The 20839-nt window shown below is 54.4% G+C and overlaps 1 protein-coding gene across 2 annotated transcripts in view; it reads right to left on the bottom strand.

Moving 5' to 3' along the window:
* FRMPD3 (FERM and PDZ domain containing 3) overlaps nucleotides 1–1628 on the bottom strand; it is a 63613-nt gene extending 61985 nt beyond the window's left edge. For both annotated transcript variants that reach the window (XM_040614647.1, XM_040614646.1), the window contains exon 1: nucleotides 1582–1628. The gene's annotated coding sequence lies outside the window, so the exon portion shown is untranslated. The remainder of the gene's footprint in view (nucleotides 1–1581) is intronic.
* Nucleotides 1629–20839: the final 19211 nt, after the last annotated feature.

Genomic DNA, 20839 nt, shown 5'->3' with positions numbered 1-20839 from the left:
CCTGCACCATCACATCGCAGCTCCAGCCAGCAGCTGTTTACAGACACGAGCAGCCGCTCCAGCGGCTGCATGGCCATACCGTGCTGGAAGGAGGCAGACGGCATGCAAGGGAAAGTTCATCATCACTGCGGGGGGGTGAGCACGGCAGCAGGTCCTCAGCAAGCAGCCGGAGAGCTGGAGGCTGCAGGCTTAGCCACACGCCAGTGCTGAAAGGCAGAGGGACAGGGCATGGTCTGGGCCGGCAATGACCAACTGGGGACGTTGGAGCAGCCCTTTCAAAAAAGGGGGTTTTTTTTTGCTGCTCAGGTGCGGCAGGAACTCCTCACTGCAGGACGACATGGATGCCAGCAGCTCACACAGGAGCATGGGTGAGTACAGAGGGCTGCTGAACAAAGGAAAGCACCCTGCTGGGGTCTCTGCCCAGAACGGTGGCAGCACCAGCCCTTCCCTGCCTGCCCTTAGCATCTGCCTCCACCCAGAGACAGGCCATAGGCTCAGCCTCCCTTGGGCCTGATCCGGAGCTGCCCTTGCCCTAAGTCTCATGCCTCGAGGTGAGGTTCTCCTGCACGACAACATACATCCTAGCCCACCCTGGTGCAAACCAGCTTTTCTCTCCTTCACTCTTCCCTTGTAGTCATGGGGAAATTAAGGCATGGGAATGCAGAAGGTGGCACACAGCTCACTGGTTGTCATGAGAGAAGAGAAAGATGCAAATGCTTTCAAATTGCTTTTCCCCAAAAGCAAGTCACGTCTCTACCAGTCCTGCTGCCGACAAGGAGGAAAACTCATCCCATCCAAACTGCTCTAGAGCAGGGAAAGGAGGAAAGAAAACCCCAAACAAGCCCAAAGACAGGTGCCAAGTGCATTCATCTCTGTTCTTTCAGCTCAATCTGCCACGATATGTGACAGCAACTGCCACAACAGTGGACTAACGCTGTGAACGTTGCCACCCAGGAGGATGCCAAGGTGACCTGGGGGGCAGCGGCGGAGCTCACTGCCCTGCACCCCACTTTCTCTGCACAGCCCTGCCCTGCCCAGGGCCCCCAGCACGGGGAAAGCCAGCTCAGAGAGCGGTGCTCAGCAGCACCGATCCGACTCAAACCACGCCAGCCCCTCCGACCAGCCTCCTGCTCCCCGGCAGCACGGCACGCACCCCCTGCGGCTGCACGTCCGGGGGGCGCCGGGGCTGCGACAGGGGGAGCGGGATGGCCGGGCAGGGGACACCCCATCACCGCCCTGGCGCCTGCAGAGGCCACGCACACGCCTCCAGCTGGCCCCGCGGCCCGGGCTCCCGCAGGAGGACGAGGCAGAGCCCTGCTCCGGCACCTCCGCGCTGCCGGCGGCTCCGGGGCGCCCCTCCCGCCGCGCTGTGGGACACCGGGAGCCAGCCGGCAGCGGGTGCTGGCAGGTGCCGCGGAGCAGGCGGCTGGCCCCCCCACCTCCCGCAACCCCCTGCCCCGCCGGCGCTCCCCGGGGGGAGGCCGGCTAACTCCCGCCAGCTGGCGGCACCCCCGCCGGAGCCGGAGCGCCGGGTCTCCGCGCCGCCGCGGGCACCCCCCGCCCCCCGGGACAAGGGCTCACCTGGGCTCCGCCGCCGCCGCCGCTCCCTCCGGCCCCCCCCCGGGCTCAGGCGGGCGGCGCGGCGGGCGGCGCGGCGAGGCGGGCGGGCAGGGCAGGGCACCCGCAGCCCCCCGCCGCCGCCGCCCCCATGGCCTGCCGCCGCCGCCCTCAGCGCTCAGCCGGGGCCCGCCGCCGCTGCTGCCTCCGCCCCGCAGCGCCCGCCCCCGCCATGCCGGCCCGGCCCGGCGCTCCCCGTGCCCCCCCGGCCGGCCGGCGGCGGCGGGCGCTGAGCGCGGCTCTGCGGGGCGAGGGCGGGCGGCGGCGGCGCGGGGCGGGGCGCGGGGCGGGCGGGGGCGGGCGGGCTCCGTGGCTCCCGGAGGGGTCTGCCCGCCCCGCCCGGGGACCCGGCGGGCCTCGCCTCCCTTTGGCCCCCGGGCGCCCGCCTTCGGTGGGTAGCGGCGCGCCGCGACGCCGTCAGCGAGCACCGGGGAAGCCCTTCGCCCCCTGCTCCCGTCCTCCGCGCAGCGCGCTGCTGCCCGCCGCCGGCCCCGGCCCCAGCCGAGGCGCCTCGCCGGTCCCCGCTGCTGGGGGTCCCCGCTGCTGGGGGTCCCCGCTCCAGCCCCGCGCCGCTGGGGACGGCCGGGACAGGCACCGCAGGCCGCCGCCGGGTCCCCTTGGCCGGCCGAGCCGCCCGCACCCCCTGCCCGGCGCTGCCCGGTGCGGGGCCAGCCCGTCCGCGCGCCCGCACCGCGCGGCTGCTGTCCCCCGCACCAGCCCGTTCCGGGGGCGTCGCCGCAAGCCCCTCTGCCACTTACCCTCGAAGGCCACTTGCCGTTTTGTCACCCGCTCACTCAGCGTCCTGAGACCCGTCCGCAGTACTCCATTGCGTGCTTTTTTCAGTTACCTTTAGACATGATGTATGATGTGCAAACATTCACACCTTACTCTCCGTCCTCTTTTCCAAATGCATCGTGTTGTCGGCTCGCACATCCATAGGTAACTCCATGGTAACCTCCCTCCCAATCTGGGGGAAGAGGGGGGGAATCAACAAAAGCTCTTAAGGAAACTATGTTATCCATGCATAAAAGGAGGTTTGTGTGCATTTCTTATGAAAATCTTGGGAAACGAGGGCTGGGAGGGAGGTTACCATGAATTCAGGGAATTCAAGTACACTATTAGCTGGGTAACGTCTTCAAGAAAGAACATTGCTAGATCTGCAAGCCACAAATTCCACCTTTGAAAATTTGACTGACTTGCATTATATAATTTCCCAAATCTCCCCGCTCCATTCTTTATCACTGCTTCAAGCAACTCATTTGCTCTGTACAGAAGTTAGACTTGTCTATAGTTTCCTGGCTCTAAGCTTTTTAAAAAATTCCAGTCACACTTGCTGCTTCCCATTTGTATGGTACCAGTGCTCATCCCAGCGGCAGGGTACCCGGCCCCTTTCTCGTGTAGCTCCATGCTGCTCTTCATCCAGAGCCCTTAGGGAAATCCTGCCGGATCCTGGCAGTCCCTTGCTCTCTGTTTCATTGGTATTTTCCAAAAACCTCATTTGACATTTGTTTGAGAGAGTCCTTCAGATTTATCTGCACAGGAAAGGGCAAAGTATGTGAATTTTCCAACATCCTCCATGGCAGATACTGATGTAAATGAATTAATTTGGGGTTTATGTGATGCTCTGAGAGCTTTTTGCAGCCACAGAAACCCAACAAGCCAGCAGCACGCTGCCTTCCTTCTAAAGACATTGGGACAGTCTTCATTACACGCTTTTATGCTTTCAGCGTGTCCTACCTAAAACTTGTCTCATCCTAGACGTTTGCATTTACCTCGTCCAGTTTATGTCCTCTCCTTTTTTATGTGTTTGAACACAACATGCACCTTCTGAAGGCTGTCTGTTGACATTTAATTATCTCCTTTACATGGCTATTTTATAGCTGTTCGCAATTTTTTGGCCCTTTACAGATGCATCTATGAAAGGAACTTTAAAACAATATTTCCAGAATGGTGATTGAGAAGAAGATATAGCAAAGCTCAAATGTTTTCCTAGATTTTGTATCAGAATTTATTCCATTAAAAAGTGCCCCTCTCTGCCTGTCTGTACATGAAGACATCCCTCACAAAAATTAAGCTGTTCATTGCAGAGCATTAGGATTTGGGGTTTTGCACCCACCTGCTTATACACACCTGTAACAACTTCTTTCAGTTTGGATACTGGTAGAGAGCCTGCTTAAAAGCAGTAGCGAAGTGCCTCAGAGCAGCAGTATCATCTGTGAGAATTTTATTCTGTCAGCTGCTTCTTTGGCCAAGTTTCTTTGTTTTTTCCACAGCTTATTTTCCAGAAGGCTGTTCTGCAGTTGGTGTTAGGTGGGAGTTGGGAAGCAGTGGGAAACTGTAACATGTGCAACTTGCTCCCTGTCCTGTGCGCTGCCTGGGAGTGACACACAGGGTTATTTCTCTTCTTTGGGTGCCTGGGTAGTTGCTCTGGGGGTATTTCTGCCCTTTTCAAATGTTTTAAGGCTCATTGCCAGGTACATTTAATTCAGAGACCTTCCTCTGGCATCTCCTAATCTCATAATGTGACCACCACACACATTATCCATTTCTTAGCCTGTGCTTTCCATGGATGCTGTGGGCTTGCCAGCAGTGCCGGTACAGCACCCTGTGCCACATGTCCCCAGCTCCTTGCTGCAGGATGAGACAAAGACTGCTGGGTTTGCACTGCAAAGCTTACTGCTCTTCCACACTTCTGCTTGGTGCTGGGTTAGCTTCTCGTTAATTAGCTGCTTTATTGCCCTCCCCACAGGAACTCTCACTGTCCGTGGTGACAAGATGGGGGTTTCACTGCCAAGTGCAATACTGGAAGAACCTCAGTTGAGACTCTGCTGGGGCTTTTGATGGTCAAAAAGAACAGCAGAATGGAGGTGAGACCAAGATGACAAGCATGCACCACAGAGCTCGTGGAAAGCAAGAAGCAAATTTCAGGGGAGCTCTTGTTCTCCAGAGAAACTGCATACCGGCAGGCACAGCTATCCCAGTGGTGGAGGCTTGGGTAAAGGAGGATGACACCAGGATATGGCAGAGGTATTACAGAGACAATGTGAACGGCCACTGATCAAACTGGTGATGCTGGTGGTACCAATTGCTGTTGTAAGAACACCTGTCTTGTTACAACCCTTGCTGCTCCAGGAGCAGCACACAGTGGGGATCAGATGAGGATGGAAGGTGGGGAGCACAGTGTCACACTCGTAGCAGGGGGACAGATGAAAAATGGATCTGTGCATACCTGGGTTTTCTGTCTTCTACAAGAAAAGCAGAGCAGACCCCTCCTACTCTGTCCCTCATTCCAAGCCAGAGCGAGTAGGAGAAATCACGACTACCTGACGGCTGTTTGACAGTTGTTGTGAAACAAGCCTGACAGTTGTCAAGCCAGATCCTTGTCGCCTGGTTATAGCTGCACTATCATGACATAGCAGGACTCTGGTGCACGTCCCAGCCTCAGCCCTACCTGCTCAAGGCTGAAGAGTCCTCAGACTCTAAACCAAACAAGGAGCTTCTTCCCCAGGCAGAAATGAGCTCAGCTGGGAACAAGCCCCCTCAGTGGGATCTGGGGATCAGCATTCAACCCCAGCAGCACCAGGAGCTGCAGCAGGGATGGAGCTTGTGTCTGCTCTGGGAAAGTCAGTGTTGCTGGAGTGATGGTTCGGAGTCCCTCCTGCTGGGTGTTGAGGGAAGGCTGTTGTGGAGTAAACATCCCATTAAGCCAAGAAAAAATAAAATGAGCTTGCAGAGCCCAGTGGGGTGGGAAGCAAACAGCTCTATCAGCACTTGAGAGTGAGCAGTTTATATAAGCAACAGGCTCACCAACTGAGAGGAGAGCAGCAGCGCAAGGGAACAGAGCTAGGAGCAGGGGGAGACCCTTGCCTGTTTCAAAGGGTTTGGCACCAGCGGGCAGGACACACTAGCACCTGCAATTATTTCAGGGGACTACGGACATGCTCCTTTGCATGGGATGCTGAGGAAAGCAACAAGTTCCAGGCAGTCTAGAACTGGCAGTTTCAAAGCTACAGGTATGATAAGGTTTCTTCCTTCTCTTTCCCTCTTCCCAGGGTCGCTGACAGGCAGTGAGGGCACGAAGCTTTCCAGCCACTCACTCCAGAGCTTTCACCGCCAGGGAATCTGGGGCATGCACAGAGCCGGGCTGGAGGGACCCACAAGGCAGACACAGGCACTCTGCACAGGCTGGGAACTGGGAGTCCCTGGGGTGACATGGTGACTACTGAAGAGTCACGAGGATATTTGGTAGCAGCATCTGCCCTTCTTACAGGAGTGAGGTGCCCAGTCCAGGCCTGAGGGGGGGGGGGGGGGGGGGGAAGCACAACATGGCCCATGGCACAGGGACCAGCAGCCTCCACGTCATCGCTTTCCTTCCTCTCCCAGATTTGTTTTTCCCTCTGCCCAAAGCTCATCTTCCATAACACGGTCCTCAGCCCAGCCTCTTCCTCTTCAGTCCCCAAAGGCCTCAATTAAACATGCAATTAGAAATGCATTCCAATTACAGTAAAACAACCCTTCAAACTGGAAAAAAAGAGTGTTCTTCACACAGTAATTTAGCTAAATGAATGCAAGTTTGCATGCTCACAGGACCTCACTGGAGGCAAAGCCCAATGTTTTCAGTAGAAGATGGGTGATTTTGGCTGTAAAGAGTTGTTTTCCTGTTTGGCAGGACTGCAGTCCAGCTGGGGGCTGACTCCTGCCCCAGGAGCTGTACCTGGTTCACTTCTTTCCTTGTGAGGAAGCACCTACAGCAGCCCAGGCACTGCCACAGCGGTGCCACAAGGCTGCCTTTGCATGTGACTATGGCACAGCTTTGGGTGCAAGGCAATGGACACTCACTTTTGGCTATCACAGCAAGGTGGAGGTTTTTTGGCTGGGTCTTTACAGTAGCTGTCAGCTCAGTGCTATTGCTATGGGTGTGCTAGGGAGCCTTTCTGGTCCAGATGGACTGGGACAGCCCTGGATTCACATCTCACACTCCTTCCAGGACACAGATGCTCTGTACTAGGGATGATACAGTTGCTCGTGTCTGGGCCAAATGAACAGAGTAGAAAGACAGAGGTTTGACAGGTACCAGGGAAGGTCATTCCCCCGTGGATTTGCCTCTCAGACCTGAAATCAGCCTCCATTGGAGATGTCAGCCTGAAGTGAAGCTTATTTGGAAGGGGACACTCAAAGTCTCCCATCTGGTGTTATTAAGGAATCATTAATCCTACACAGCAGGTTTTTTCCCCACCATGGAGGGCAGGAAAAGGGTTTCTGTCTTCCATTCAGCTGCTGATTTTCAAGAAACCTGTCAGATACCATCTTTGGGATCTCAGATTTAACCTGACAGCTGGTTTCACCCCAAAGCTGAGGGTAGGCCAGGGGGCCAAGCACACACAGGCAGCACAGCCCCCCAAGGAAGCCAGACTGAGAGACCATGAACCACTAAAGCCAGAAGCACCCAGAGCCTAAAGCCCTGGGGCAGAGCAAGCTGCTCAGCTGGGGCTCCCAGCCCAGCCTCTGCAGGGACGCAGCACCCAGGGAACTGCACGTCTGTGGTGCTGCCATGGGTGCTGACCCACCAGGAGGCCCCAGCAGGATCAGGCTGTGTGCAGGAGAGGTGATGGATACTAGCCATCTGCTCCCACCTGCAGCAGCAGTTAAAGAGAAGAGAAACACCAGAGCTGGCCGGGGAGATGGCAGCTCTCCAGCTCCTCACCTGACTAGATTGGTCCATCTGCACAAAGCTGTTGGGGCTGGCAGTCACCTCACCCAGGCCCTTCCAAAAGCCAGCAGCTATGGGGAGCGGCGCTGGGAAGCTAAATGCCTTTGCTAATTGGACCTGTTACCATGCCTTTTTTCGGTTGTTTTTGTTCCAGGCTGTGGAAGGAGCCTGCTGGGGTTATCGGGGACCTACCAGGTGCTCTCACCCATGCTGGGATGCAGGACCTGGAAGGCAAGGTGTTAAATTATCTTGAAGAGCAAATTCTTTTGACCATCCCTTTCCCCATGCCACTGACAGGGAATTAAGATCACTCCCCCGGCAATGCTTGCTGCAGGCCAGGTGCTCCCTCGGCAGGGAAGGTCAGCAGTCTCTGTCCCCTCTGTGCCACATGGGGCTTGGACCTCATGGTGCTACTGATCCCACAACAAGGAGCTACAGGGGCTTCTCCTCTCCTTGCTCCTCCTGCTCTTTCTCCCTGCCATTCAACTAGTGGTAAGACAGAAGCGGTTGGATCTTCAGGAGACAATAAATAGCTTTGATTTGACCATGGAAAGAAGATGGAGACATTTGCTAGCTTGGGGAGAGCAGGCAGAGCTGGCTTTGGAGGAGCTGTGGTAATTAGAGTCTGCGTTTGCACTCTTTCATTTAGCACCAGAGGTTGCCATACTTGAAAGCAGCCCTGTCACTACTAGATTACAGGGCCCTACAGCTCACAGCCTGTCTCACTGCGATGCTGCTGCCCCAGCATCTCAACACTGCTGTCTGCTGGGAGGCATCCTGGCAGCACGCAGCCTCCAGCAGCCAGGCAGCTCTGCCCCTTCCCCCTGCACCCCGGCACAGCCCCAGGGCACCCCTGGGACACGGCTGCGCGCCCCCCCAGCACCCTGTACCCACCGCGGATCAGACAAGGAGCAATGCAGCACAGAGCTGAATTATTGCGGCATGCGTGCTGCTCATTCAGCAGCGATTTACCTCCGCGATGGCAGGCTTGATTCATTACCCTTCTCCCCATGCCCTGTTACTGGAGTAGCCGGCAGTGGAATTACACCCTCTGCTCCACACCCCCGCATTCCCTTACCATCTCCTGGCCAAACACTGCTGCCTGTTGTTATTTTTAGCTCCTGGGAACTCTGATCTTTTTCTTAATGGGACACGTGTACAATGAAATGTGCGCAGGCAGATCACTCCAGCCACAGCATCACTCAAGGATCTGCCAGGCAGTCACCCATCTCCCCAGGCACAGGGAGGGAGCAGCAGGTCCCTCCACAGCGAGCATCCCTGGGCAGGGACCAGCATGGCATCACTTCACCTCCGTTTCTCCCTTTACACCGGGCTATAGCCCCAGCTAGGTCTCCATGCTGCTGGCTGTGTCCATGTTCCTGCTGCATCAGTTACCTCTCATCGAACTGAGAGGGGTCAAAACACTTCAGTCCTTCCTGGGGGCTGGGGAGGCCACGTGCAGCAGGGAGGTGCTACAGGGGCTCCACGTTGGTGTATCAGAACCCCACTGGGACATAACCAGGCAGAGGCGCATCCCCAAGCCCACCCTGGTGATGCTGAGGCTGGGTACCAGGCTGTTTATTTATAATGCTAATTAATAGCTGCTGAAACAGACACTTGCCAGCCACCAGGCTCCTTCAAGCACCAAGAAGGCTCTCCCCTGCAGGGGTTGGGGAACTGCTGCAGCTCCTCCTTTTCCAGACCCTGACTTCTACTCAGGGTAAATCAGGAATACAGGAGGATCTGAGCTGCTTACACCTGGTGCTGCTGGATCACGCCAACATGCCCAAGAACAGAGCACCTCCCTAGAAGCTTCTGGGTGCTGAGCAGTACCAGGGAGGAGAAAGGAAGAGGCAAATTAGTGTATTTATTGAAATACCTAATTAAGGAGGTGGGAGTCTAATATTAGACACCTGGCATTGCCCTTCAGAGTGATGAATTAACCACTGCAAGGGCTTGGGTGTGCATTGCTCCTTTCCTGATGGTGTGGGAGAGAGCCTGTGTCTCTGGGGCAGCACCCCTCTAAGATCAGTACTTGCTGCCAGCCTGGCCCGTTGCAGGGGTACTGGAGCTGTCAGACATGCTGTAAGAGACTGGGGACCCCAAAAACCCTAACCAGAGACCTTACAGCCTGATTTGTGAGTGAGCCTGGCTGTGGCTCAACAAAAGGGGAAACGGAGGGCTATAACCGTCTGGTGCAGACAGCACGACTCCTCTGTCAAACAGCTCCCTGGGGCTGCAGGCACCTTCAGCTGAGCCGTGCCTCTGCAGCAGAGCCAGGCACGCTTCATTAATGGTAATGACTTAAGTCTCCCAACAGCCAGCCAGGAGAGGAAAGCTGAGCTGCTCTTGCGCACAGAATGAAGCTGGCACATGGAGGTACTGAGGTCAGGAAGGGAGGCAGTGGGAGAGAAGACCTCTACCATCCTCTGCATCCCGGCTGGGGACGGCTGCTGCTCTGGCTCCACACCACCTGTGGCAGGACAGACCCTTCTTGTGTTTTACATTGCCTCATGATCCCTGAGAAGAGATTTTCTGCTCATAACCCAGCCAAATGCCAGACCTCTGCTGCTGGGGGAGACCTCCACCCTGCTCTGTCCCACAGGAGGACCCCAGAGGCACCCATGGCCACCTCAGACACCCTGGGCAGCACGAGGAGCTTGAAACCATCTCTGGCTCAGCAGAAAGATAAATGCAGAGCAAAGCGCCGTGCTGGCAGATTGCTGCTCAGCAATTGCCCCTTGGAGGCTACCTTCTCTGCAGCCCTGCCAGCCTGCTGCTCTCGTTCAAGACTTTCCAATCATTGTAATAGAGTGAAACCTTATTTACTGCCCTCATCCTGGCTTCCTAAAGTGGCCATGGGCGCACAGCAGACCTCTTTCCTTCTGCACTAACAAGAGCACCTTAATGGCTTTTCTGCCACAGCACATATCAACCCCAAATAAATGTGGGCACTGGGGAAGGCTGTGAGTGGTGGCCGGGGCAGAGCCGGCGAGGGGAGGTATGGCCAGGTGTCTGGCTGGCATCTGCAGCCAAAGGTCCCTGAGCAAGGGCAAGTGAGCACAGCGGGCTGTCCACAGGCTCCAGCTGCTGCTAGGGAGTGATGGCACATTCGTCCATGTTTTAAATGGTCCTGTGGTTCAGCTGGGACTGAAGGGCAACCACTGGCAGACACCAGCAGGTGTGGGGAGCACTGCCTCATGCTGAGTATGCACAGACTCATCACATGTGGGCTCACCACTGGTCTTTGCTTTGGGGAAGCCTCAGGCACAGCACTGTGTCCATGCCAGCTATCTGGGAAGCCCTGGGATGTGCACTGTATCCCAGGGACATGTCAGGGCAGAGTGGCTCCCTGGGGCCAGGCAGGGCTGACCAGGCAGGGCCTCAGCTCCAGGCAGATGCCAGGAGTGTGGTGGGAAACCCGATAGGCAGCACTGCCTGTACCCAGCCCCCATGGCTTTCTCCCAGAATGGGGCTCATTGAAGCCTCCTTTTCCAGCAGGTGCAAATGGACCTGTGGCTTCAGAAAAGGCAGGGGTAAAGCTGGGCAGCCCCACTGTCCCACCCATCCTCTGGTCCCGTTAGAGCCACGATGATGGGATGGGAGAGTGGAGGTGCAAAGGGGCCATGAATCACTGGCAGGCACCGTGATAGGGGCACACATGTGTCACACCACAGCGTGAGGATGGGAGCTGGGGATCCCACTGGAGCTGCCTGGCAGGGAAGAAACGCTGCATTTTGCAGGAGCATCTCAAAGCTGCTGATTTCCTCTGAGGAGCTCTTGGCCCAAACCTCTGCTGCGTTAGAAATGCAAGAACATTTTTCTAATCAGCCAGCTCCATCAGCGTGGGGCATGCCAGCTTCCCATCAGTTCAGTATGACGCAGTCTCTCAATTAGTGTGCTAAACAAGGCTCCACCGAGAGCCTCATCAGGAGAGAAACTTCCCAGGAGTCGGGGAAGAAATATGGGTGCAGAGAAACACCAGTGCCCCCATCAGGGCTGGGCTGCTGCAGCCACAGAAACAGCACCTCTGGCTTAGCCGTTTTGGTACGGGGCAAAATTGCTCCCGAGTTGATTAACAAATAGGCTCTCAGAGGGCAGAGACACCCCTGTCCCCAGCCCCACAGCAGGGGACCTCCAGCCCAAACCTGTCTCAGCCCGTCACTGTCCCTGCCGGCATTATTGATTTGCTAAGGCTCATCCTTGAGATGCAGGATATGCATGGTGGACCCATCCTCTGCGGGTTGCCATGGTGATGCAAAGCACTGCCACCTCCTCATCCCTGTCCCTGCCGTGGGACAGCACGGTGCCCAGGCAGCAGGTTTCTCTTGGGGCAGGTCTGGGGCTCAGCGTGCCTCCTGTCACACACCTCTGGGGTGCATCCTGTGGCCTCTGTCCCGCCAGCACATCTGCAAGCAAGGGCGCAGTGCTGGCTGGCCTCTCTCTCAGTTCAGGGAGCCACTGGAGCCAGAGAGGTGCAGGAAGGAGGTGCTGGTGTGAGCCAAGCTGTTTCTCTCCATTTCTCTTTACTTTCTGCGCTTTTCTCTTCCCCTTTCTTAGCCTTCCCAGCCCTGTGGCTGGACCAGCTCCACTCCCGTCAGATGTGCATCAGCATCACCAGGAGAAGAGTGGGCTTTGCAGAGCTGTGGACAGGCCTGGGCAGACAAAATGCTCTCATGCACCAGAGAGCAATTTCTGTTTGAGCTGAGACAGGAGGAAGCAAGAGGTGAGCCATCAACTGGAAGAGTAAGCAGCTGGGCTGCTGCCAGCCTGCCCATGCTTTCTTCCTCCGGCTGGTTAACAAGGAGGGTTTCCTCCAGGAGTCCCCTCTCCCCATGCACCCCAAAATGCAGACATGTGCTGGCCGGATGCTATCAGAGGAATGGATCCCATACTCTATTTCATGGGTGGTTTAGAGGCTGTCCAACCTGTGGAGCTGTACACAGCTACCCCGGGAGGGGTGGCCCAGTGCCACAGAGCTGGACATGCTCTGGCAAAGCGGGGAGTGCAGGCCCTCCTTCCTCCCCCAGCCAGAGGCAGCACCCAGCTGGAGGTGACATCCCCCTCCTCCACCCTGGGCTGTAGTGACACGGTGTGCTACCTGCTCATGGGAGGGGACGCTGGGCTCCGGGGGTGATGAATTATTCAGTGTAGCCGCTGCTTCCCCGTTGCTTTGCTTTGTATGAGCTGCACTTTACATACGCCTGAGCTGCAGCCAGATATGTACTCGGCAGCTTTACATCAGGGGAAATGGGAAAAGCACCTTGTTGGATGAATGGAGCCGATGTGGATCGTTCCTGTAACACCAGAGGAGCAGATGCTGCCAGCATATGCCTGGTTCACTCCTGGTGCTGATCCCAGTGTGGTCATGGAAGGTGTGTGTGCGAGAGGCTGGGCTGCCCGGCCCAGGGCAGGGCTGCACGGGGCAGCACCGGTGCAGCCAGGGAGCCTTCCTGCCCAGGGCTTCCTTGCCTTGGTTTTGCCTCCCCCTGTCCTCAGCTTTTTCCCCATCTGGCCTGTGCTACCCTGGCTAGGGGGACCCAGAGGACACATGCCTACTCCATGTCTTCTCACCCCTGGGCCATGTCTGTTCCCTCCCTTGCCTCACACAACCCTTCAGGACCTGGTGGCTGAGAGCTGAGTGGTCCCAGGAGATACTCTGCCAGAATGCACATGCATTGCCAGTCCAGGTGTTTGGGTGTGTGTACGTGCTCCCCTCTTTGGGTATGACTTTGCCCTGATGGTGGATACTGATGCTCCTGTGTGCCTCTGACACAGCAGGGGCCATTAGCTTGGCTCCTGTGGCTGCTGAGCATCCTGCTTGCCCAAGAGCAGCTGCCAAGGCCCTGCGTACATGGCTGGGATGCTGTTGCCCTGCAGAAGCTGTACCGTGCTGCTGTCTTTAAGAGCGAAACAAGCAAAAAAGGTTTCAGCTCTGCAGCATGCCCTCAGGCTGTGTAAGAAATGCTTTCAAGATAGTTGAAGATTCAACGCAAACTGGGCACTGAAGGCCAAAGGTTCTTGTAGCATAGAAAAGACATTTTCTGAAAGTGAGAGCTGCTTCATACTGGCAGAGGTGGACGTTTCTTTATGAAAACTTAAAATCTCAGAAACCTCTCACTCCTGTTGCATCTAACGGGGTTATAGGCTCTGCTATAACCTGCCTGTCCAGGGAAAATAACACATTTACAACACCATCTCTCTGGTGTTGGCGTCTGAACGACCACAGATCTACAGTCAGAGAAAGTGTGGTGGTGAAATCAAACATGATCCAGCCAGACCTGGACTTGCAGTCAGCATGGAAGGGCGCCGGAGCCAGCACGGTCCAGCTTGCAACACAGGCAGTGCTGCTGGAGCCCCGGCCACCAAATTGTCCCCAAGAGAAAGCAGAGGCTGCCTGTGGCCTGCCTTATTTTAATCTGTGTTGCAATGAATTAAACATGTTTTAATATCAAAAATGAAAGATCAAGGATCAGCAGTAATAAATCCTCCACACTCATTTTCCATATTAAGCCGGTGTGTACCCAGGGCAAGCACGATAATTAGAGTCATGCAGTGATTTATTTGTAGGAAGGAACTGAAGGCGCTCAGATATTGGCATTCTCAGTCTTGCCACGTGTTTGTGCCCCAGTTCCCTGCCTCCACGGTGGGGACCCTTCAGGGGCAGCAGGATGTGTGGGTCTGGTGTGTGCAACGAGCCCCTGGTCCCGGGTTCTCTCTGCCAACACGAACCAAAGGGCACCAGGTAGGCAGTGGGCTGAAAGGAAAGATGCATCTGGGGTCAGAAGTAACCTTTGCCTGTCCCAGGAGGACTACAGCTGTATTCCCAGGGGACTGGTGGGACCAATATCAACCAGGAAGGCCCCTTCACTGAGGACCAGGAAGGGGGCTGGCTCTGGCACACCCCAGGAGAGGCTTGGGCTCACGCAAGCAGCATTAGGACAGGGGTTCACAAGCATTCCTGGGCTTTCATGCCTCTGTGCCTTGCTCAAGCGCTCCCCACTTTTGGCACAGGGACTCCCACCCTGGGATGAGGGTGCCACCACCCCCAGCATCATATCCAGCCCCAGGCACTGAGCATCTTCCTGGGCTACTTCCCAGGCACCTGCACAGCAGGGGCAGCAGTAGGCATCTGTATTTCAGGCATGCACTGCAGAGAGGAAGCCATGGTTACACACATATTTCTATTCTCAGCAGTCATTTTCAGAGTTGTTTATAACTTTTTATTGTCTTTTTACCTTTTTGGATAGGAGGTGACATTTTTTTCATCAGATGGATGTGAATTCTTGCAGGTGGTTTATGCTTTTTTGAAGGCTGGAGAGAACTTCTCTCGCTGGGGAAATGTGACCGCAGGCTTTCCTCCCCAACCATTCCAGTCCAGCAGCAACAGGACCGCAAAGTCCTCAGGTAGTGGGTGGGCTTTTGGGTGGTCTGCTGAAAGCACACAGATTGCCCAGCAGCTGGATGAGACCATGGGCTTGAAAACACATGAAGGCAGAAGGGCTGGGCTTGCAAATATCTGGAAGCTTCATGCCAATGGTTCCATGACTCAGGGGCTGCCCCATTCCTCGGCAGCCAGAAAGCATGTGAGAAGCTTGTAGATGCCTTTGAATTTTCCCCAGGAGGCACAATCCCCTCTGGAAATTCACCCCACACATGTACAGACTTCAGACACTACCTTTTCCCTTACCCCAAGCAGAAATCCATGGATGCCCTGGGTCTGTGGATCGGAAACAGAAGTCCTTGCCCCTGAAGAAAGTGGAGGATTTTGCCTCCCCTTAAGATGTTTAAAAGGGGAACATCAGTCCATGCAGTGGAAAGTGTGGAGTCCGCAGGAAGCATGTGGCTGGCACTACTGCAGGTCCCAAGCAGAGGCGTACATATGCACTAATGTCACCGATATTGGGTTCCAAAAGTCAAGGAGACCTCACACCTTGTGTTTCAGGGCTTGTGGCAGTCTCTAATGCATAGAGGTCAAGACTAGAGCACAGGCTGCTGGAGCACAGAGGCTGCTGAGGCTGCCTTTGCCCAGCCAGGTGTCAACACTGCCATCCCAGCCCAGTCCTTCACAGCAGTGACTCTGTGCATACCCCAGTGCTGCAGCCCTGGCAACTCCTGCAGCAAAATCACTCAGCATCATGCTCTTTCAATCAACATTGTAAATGCTCCAGGCTGGCACTGCCATACTGGGATCATCATGGAGCTTCTGATGTCCCAATCTCACTGCCTCAAAATGCTGCTGCTTCTCATTTTCTTACCACACGTCTCATGATGTTTTTGGTTTTGGTTTTTTTTTTCCCTTCAGACCTCAGCTTCCAAAATCACAGGCCTGCACTAGGAACTGAATTTTTAATGTATTATTTAAGGATTAAATTTCAGGATCTCATAAACACCCAGGGAGGCTTAGGAATACACACCTAGAAGCAGAGGATAAGAATCCAAGAGCTGATATTTAAAAATGAATGAATTGGGGTTTTCAAGTCAATCCTGCTACATTTAAAAGCTTCATTCTTGAAGGACCACTGCTCACTGCAAAAGCACTCTGTGCTCAGCGTTGGTGCTAAGACATGGTGTGAAACCGCGGCAGGGGCACAGCGCAGATGACCCACTGCCAGCAGCAGAGGCATGAGCTGCTCCAAGTGCTGGAGGGGTCCAAATCTTTCCGGGGACAGGGACACGCTGTGGGTTACAGCTTTCCCTGACACGACACTGAAGGATAATAACTTGGCATAATTCCTGCCAAGGACAGATCTCTGTAAAGGTTCACAAGGAAAAGCAAAATTTAGATCAAATTTTCTCAGGTCTCCTTGAGTCCCCACACAGGAAAGCCAGAGCAACCTTTGGCAAAGGGGAAAGTCCACTCCTGAACCATGCTGCTGGAGCACCTGGAGGTCCTAAATTAACTCAAGACAAGGAGATTGTTCCCTTCCTTAAAGCAGCAGCAGCCATAAAGGAAGTCCAGAGAATCCTTGCTTTTTGGACAGTGCCTGCACAGCTCCCTGTGGCAATGTCCTGGCTGCTGCTCAGAGGAGGGAAATGTTTTCCCTGTCCTCAGAGGATGGAGCTGGGAGAAACCTCTTGTGGCCATCCAGTGGAAAAGGCTACGTTTCTTTCAGATTTAAAAATCATTAATAATTCCCATGACTCCAGGAGCTGGGGCTTACTTCAGCCACTTGATATGACAAGACTGATGCTTCCAGGGCTGGCAAAGATGTGCATAGCTCTTAAATGTCCTGCCATTAAATCACAATCTCCTTCAGCTTGTCTTGGTAGATCCAGGGCAGTTGGCACTGCTAGGAGCCCAAGGTAGAGCACTGCAGCAGCATGGAGAAAGAAGAGGAATGCATTATTTTTAGCTGCAAAGCATTTGGTTTTCTCCTCTTTTGCAGAGATGGGCTGAAAACCGTGAGAGCAGCCTATTGCATTGAAATCCACATCTAACACTTCATATCTTTGCCATCAAAATAGAACCTTATCTGAGATCTCACAAAAATGCACAGGGTTAGGTCTGTCTGTCCAGCATGGAGGAGGTGATGCCCTGGGCTGAGCAGAGCCAACCCAGGGACAGCAGGGAGGGTACCAGGCTGCTGCACTCTCTTCAGCTGCTGTATTTGGCTGGGAGCATCTCTCTGTGCCTGTTATTTGACACGCTAAAATAGATAGAGGTGCCTTTTGATGTTCCCTTTGAATCACTCCTTTCTCTTCCTTCTTGTCCCCAGGGTATTTTATCGGACTTCGTAATAAAGCTGGAGGCGGGGGGGAGGGGTAAAAAGTTCTTTGAGCTTATTGTAAATGAGCAGAATCTTATAATGTCTGCTTCTTTTTTACATTCACCCTGTAATCTTATTTACAAGCTGAATACCAAGTGCTGGAGTAATCAGTAGGCGATCAATAACTGAGAGAAGCTCCTTCTTGATCTGCAACCATTTAAAGTCGATCTGTTCGCATGTATGCAGATGTGGAAGCTGCTTTTTGGGTGGAACAGTGCTGTCGTGAGAGCTCAGCAAGGTCCCCTCCATGCAGATCAAACCAGGGGTCTGACAAGCCCCAGTCCTCCTCCCAAGAGTCCTTTTCCCTGAGCCACCAGCCTTGCCACGAACTGTAATCCTGAGCACGAGCCATGGTCTGGGGGTGGGATGCAGTCAAACCTTCCCTGTGGGCATCCTCTTCCCCCTGCCTTGCATCAGGGAAGGGGCACCACAGTCAGCACCTCTCCTCCCACTCAGCCCGGTGCAAATCAGGACCAACACTCCCAAAACACAGTGACGTGCTTCTGCTTGGGGAAGTGGGACAAGTCACCAGATCCATGGGAAGCTTGAGCTGTTGTGCTGGGAAGCACTCCAGGCTCTGTCTGCTGCTAATTAGCATGACTTCTATCCCCTGGGATCACTAATCTTATTGTTTCTTGCTGCCCTCTCTTTTGCATTCAGCTTTGCCTTTTGTTTACCTGAGGATGGTGGCAACCCCAGGGTTTTAATTAGAAAGAAATAAACAAATCTAATTTTTAAGAAGAGCTGCAGGAAGGATGGAGAGAAGACTTGACATCTCTTTGTTAATCTGTAGTCCAGACCTAGCAAATATCAGGCAGTTAAATTCTGATGTTACCTGTCTCACAACCGCCCTGAGCAGAGGGGACTGGGATGCTCGCCCAACCTGCCTGCCCACTGCCTCTGCCTCTAGCTCCCATACTGGCTGGGACACAGCTGGGACACTGCCTGCTGGGTCCCATCCTGTTGCTGCCTCCCTCTCACTGCCTTCTCCTTACTCAGCAGTAGCATCCCCCCCCAGCTCATCCATCATCCCGGATTAGCCATTAGTAAAGCCACCGATCTGCGGGGCTGCAGCTCAAATGAATTGTGTTAGTATTCCAGCTACCGCAATGAATGGCCTGACATCGAAACCATTTTGGATCACAGGAAGAAAGCAATCAATTATTTCATTCCCCTGCCTGCTGCCAGCACCCAGGTACGCAGGGCTGGAGCACACTCTAATCCCTTATTGGCATTTTGAAACACTGGTCAAGAGAATGGTGCATTTCATTTAACTCCATGCATGGCAAGCACCAAAAGGGTGTTATTATAAACCCTCACGGTAAGACAGGCTGTCCCCCTCTGCTGTCTGGCCCTGCCTGCTGGTCCCTACATCCCTCCTGTATCACACCAGGTCCTTCCTTCCCCCTGCCCAGGGACACATGCCCCTGCTCCCTGATAGCTTCCTACCAGCACTGCAGGTACTCCAGCCCCGAAGGCAGACAAGGGAAAGGATAGTAGCTACGTGCAGAAGGAAAAATAAAACCAACCTCAAACTGAGCGCCCTGTCTCTCAGTTAGCCCACCTAAGGCCACTGAATTCCCAGCACCAGCGCGTGTCTCTTGCTTGCCTCCTCTATCTCATGTATAAATATAGCAGTGATAATTAGATGAGAGGGCTCTTTGCCTTCTCACTGGCATCTCATTCTGCATGCAGCATGCTTAGGCAGACAGCATGGTATGTGGTCCTCTGCAGAGCCAGCCAGCCAGCTGTAGAGCATCTTCTGGACACATGCTCTCCTGCTGCAGCCCGAAACACTCCTCCCACGTGGGAAATGGTGTGAAATGGCTTCAGTCACTCACCAGCTCCAACATGATGCAGCATGGCTGGGCTTGCCAAGGGGGAAGGCATCCTCTCTGCTAGATGCATGTCACTCAGGGTCAAAAGAGCAACTGGGGGAGATGGTGCCGTGTCTCATTTTAAGGCAGTGTCCTCCAGACACTGTCGCTCTAGACAGCTGTCCCACAGCCGTAATCATTGGGAGGGGATGAGTGGGAAAGAATTTCCCCGCCTGCTGTCTCCATTTCTGCAGTGCTGGGGCGAGCACAGCTCTTGGTGATGGAGCTGCTGTTCACTGAAAATAACTTGCTGCAGCAGTTTCTGTTCCTGAGGCTGTGTGTACAGAGGAACAACAGGCTGGGACAGGCCAGGGCTGCTCCCAGTTCCCTTCAGCTGGTGTTACATCCAAGCAAAAATGATTTCAGGGTAAACAACTCCATTTGCTGGTTTACAGCACTCATTTCCAGAAGAAGTCTCCAGCTCTTTGGGACCCTGACCACACGCTTTCTCCCCTCGCTGAACTCTGCCTTTCACCCCCCATGAAAGAGAGGTCAAGAGCTCTTCTCACATTCACGTATTAAGGGGGACTCTCTGCTGCTCCCTCCTCTGCTTGGTGGTTATGTGCACCTTAATGACTTTGTATGAGTTTGAAGGCTTTTTTCGCTCTATAACTACACACAGAGCAAAGGAACTGTCACAACCAAGCTCAACAGCAAGGCAAATGCTATGGGACATTATGTTCTTGACACCGTGTCCCAGCTCAGCTGCAGCAGCGGGGCTAGAGGATAGCTTTCAAGTCCTTCTGTGAACAGCATGATTGCGTGGCTTTTCTCCATGCAGGCGTTGAGAAGCAGGCTGAACAGAAGGTACCAGCTAAATAAAAGCTCTGATTTCAAAGATAAGTGATGGTAAGTGGTTTCATTGTTTGGGAGCAAGGACCCAAGTTCACTGGAAGAAGCACAACCAGCTCAGCAGAACCAGTAATTAAAGGTAATTGTAGCCCAAAGCAGTTACAGCACTAATAAAACAATGAATGGAGATTACACTCCTGTGGTGGGTTGACCTTGGCTGGATGCCAGGTGCCCACCAAGCCGCTCTATCACTCCCCTCCTCAGCAGGACAGGGGAGGAGAAAATAAGATGGAAAAAGTAATGGGTCAAGATAAAGTCAGTTCAAGAAAGCAAAAGGCTGTGTGCAGAATCAAAGACAAACAAAAAATTTATTCTCTACCTCCCATCAGCAGGCGATGTCCAGCCATGTCCTGGGAAGCAGGGCTTCAGTACCTGTAGTAGCTGCTCTGGAAGAGAAACGTCATAATAATTAACGCCCACACACACACACACTTTCTCTTAGCTTTTGTTGCTGAGCAGGAGTCATACGGTATGGAATATCCCTTTGGTCAGTTTGGGTCAGCTGTCCTGGCTGTGTCCCCTCCCAAGACCTTGCCCACCCCCAGCCTAGCAGTGATGGGGGCGATGCTGGAGAGACAGCCGTGATGCTGTGGGAGCGCTGCTCAGCACCAGCCAAAGCACCCTGTGTTATCAGCACCGCTCCAGCCACCAGCACCAGCTCAGCACTGTGAGGGATGGTAGGGGGGAAATTAACTCCATCTCAGCCAGACCCAACACAGCTGCCCCTGCTGCGATTGTGAAACCAGCACTCTCCAGCGGCTAGGCACCCGGCTGCAACTGCACCAAAAGTGCTAACTGCAGGGGAAGATTTCTCTCCATCATCGCTTACAGGACAGTGAGCCAGCCTGAGGAGCAGCTGTGCAGGAGGAAGGGAGAAATGCAGATGCTGCAGCTGGCAGCAGACCAGAAATCCAAGTGCTGGCAGCTTTGCCCACAGGCTTTTCACCCCCTCCAGTGGCACACAGAGAAAGTCATTTTTGCCCGAAAGGGTGAACAAGGCTCACATCAGCACC

Source organism: Falco naumanni, chromosome 14 (genome assembly GCF_017639655.2).
Source record: "Falco naumanni isolate bFalNau1 chromosome 14, bFalNau1.pat, whole genome shotgun sequence".
In the NCBI taxonomy this organism is placed as follows: Eukaryota; Metazoa; Chordata; class Aves; order Falconiformes; family Falconidae; genus Falco; species Falco naumanni.
This window is presented reverse-complemented; position numbering and strand designations above follow the sequence as displayed.